This window comes from Rhipicephalus sanguineus, chromosome 10, assembly GCF_013339695.2.
Source record: "Rhipicephalus sanguineus isolate Rsan-2018 chromosome 10, BIME_Rsan_1.4, whole genome shotgun sequence".
Classification (NCBI taxonomy): Eukaryota; Metazoa; Arthropoda; class Arachnida; order Ixodida; family Ixodidae; genus Rhipicephalus; species Rhipicephalus sanguineus.
This window is the reverse complement of record NC_051185.1, coordinates 77045397-77047018: the sequence shown is the minus strand read 5'-3', so window position 1 is coordinate 77047018 and position 1622 is coordinate 77045397. Positions and strand designations below refer to the sequence as shown.

The following is a 1622-nucleotide window of genomic DNA, read 5'->3' as shown; positions in this document are numbered from 1 at the left end:
AAAAGTATCACGCGCGTAATGGCTGCTGTTGGATTACAAATGGCATACACATTAGTGCGCGCATTCTCTTACACACACGTAGTGGGTACACTGTTGTCATAAAAGTGCTGTTGAAGCGGGCGGAAACCTTTACTTTTACTATAGGTATGTCGAGTGCGTGTGCGCGTGTGTGTGAGACCGGGCAACTGAACATAATGACATGCGAAATAGAGCACGATGAGGAAGGTGTCGGATATCGCTATCGCGTTCACCAATTAAAGGCGAAGCTTCCGAGTCCCCAGTTTTCGTTTTGAGTTTCACTGTAAACCATTTATGATGTTGCGTTGTAAATAATATTGAATAAAACTCTGTTCTTATGAGCTTAATATCTGACACGGGTCCTATTTGGTCCCATGATATTGAACTTATTTTTGGATTAGGGTGGAGTGCTTGAAGTTTGCTTCACCTCCGCTACGGGTTAGCCCAGTTTTGCACTATCTCTGGAATCGGCCTGTTCACCCCCGCAGGGGTGAGAAAATTGCACTCTAAAATGAGGTGAATGTTTGACTGTACTCGCGCACCATCTCTGTCATACAGTTGCGCAGCCAGCAATCTTTTGTGGCGCGGGGGAGCAGATGGTTCAGCCATCATGTGAGTATCTTAGTGCGTGCGTTTGTACTTGTGCGCGTATAAACACCCCTGCAAAACTGATAAATTTAAGAGATTCTAACCCCCTTCCCCCCCGTCACAGTCGCCGTCATGTCTACTAGCGTCGCTGACTTGCACACCTATGCACATATAAACCCCATAAAGTGGACAAGAGGATGACCGCCGTCGTTCCTGGGTGGTAGAGCATCAGGCGTGTTATTCGACAGTCGCAGGTTCGGTGCCTGCCGGCAGCAAGTTATCTTTTCGTCCACTTTACTTTGTTCACATTTACATCACAATGACTAAATATAACATCCCCTATACTCTCCTTGACTTACTTGTCTGTTACTTCTCATTCGAGAGTTTAAGAATTGGGCACCCAAGCCACTGGGTCCGCAAGCTGCGTTGGATAGGCTGCTCTTGCTTTCGGAGTATCAGCAGAGCTTGAGAACTGGGTCAAACGCAGGCTGCGTTGGGTCAGACGCACGGGGTGTCACATGTGGCGAAGATAAAATTATGCGAGACGTGGGCCATACTGCATCGTGGTCCGTGCGGCGCCTGCGTTGTCGCGCGTGTGACCCAATACGCCTTGGAGACCCACACTAGTTATCGATTTTTTGCGCCTTCGGTCGACGGGAGCGCAAGACCCTAAAAGTGGCTCGGATTCCGCGCATGAACCCTGGGGGCTCGCAAATTTCTTGGGTCCCCGAGCTCCTTTGGGCGCCCATTCTCACACTCCAAAAATATTGTGTCTCTGTTGGCGTTTCCGCATTTATTCTACTGCACCATATCGCGAAACAGTTTCCAGCGGTAAGGGGTCTTCCGTCTCATTTGGGCGACAGTTCAGAATATTTTAGAACTCATCATTATGCTAACAAAAGACCTCAAAATCTCATATTCGAATTGTTATTATAAAGTTCGATGTTAGTTCTACTGGTGTATTATCATGGTTTCCCAGAACAATGTTTATACAAAGCTTAGTCTCCTATTTTATA

General features: G+C 47.2%; 1 non-coding gene across 1 annotated transcript; it reads left to right on the top strand.

Annotated features, from left to right (window-relative positions):
• Window positions 1–304: 304 nt before the first annotated feature.
• Window positions 305–499, top strand: LOC119372812 (U2 spliceosomal RNA). The gene has a single exon (XR_005179705.1). It is a non-coding gene; the product is annotated as a U2 spliceosomal RNA (small nuclear RNA).
• The last annotated feature ends 1123 nt before the right edge of the window (window positions 500–1622 follow it).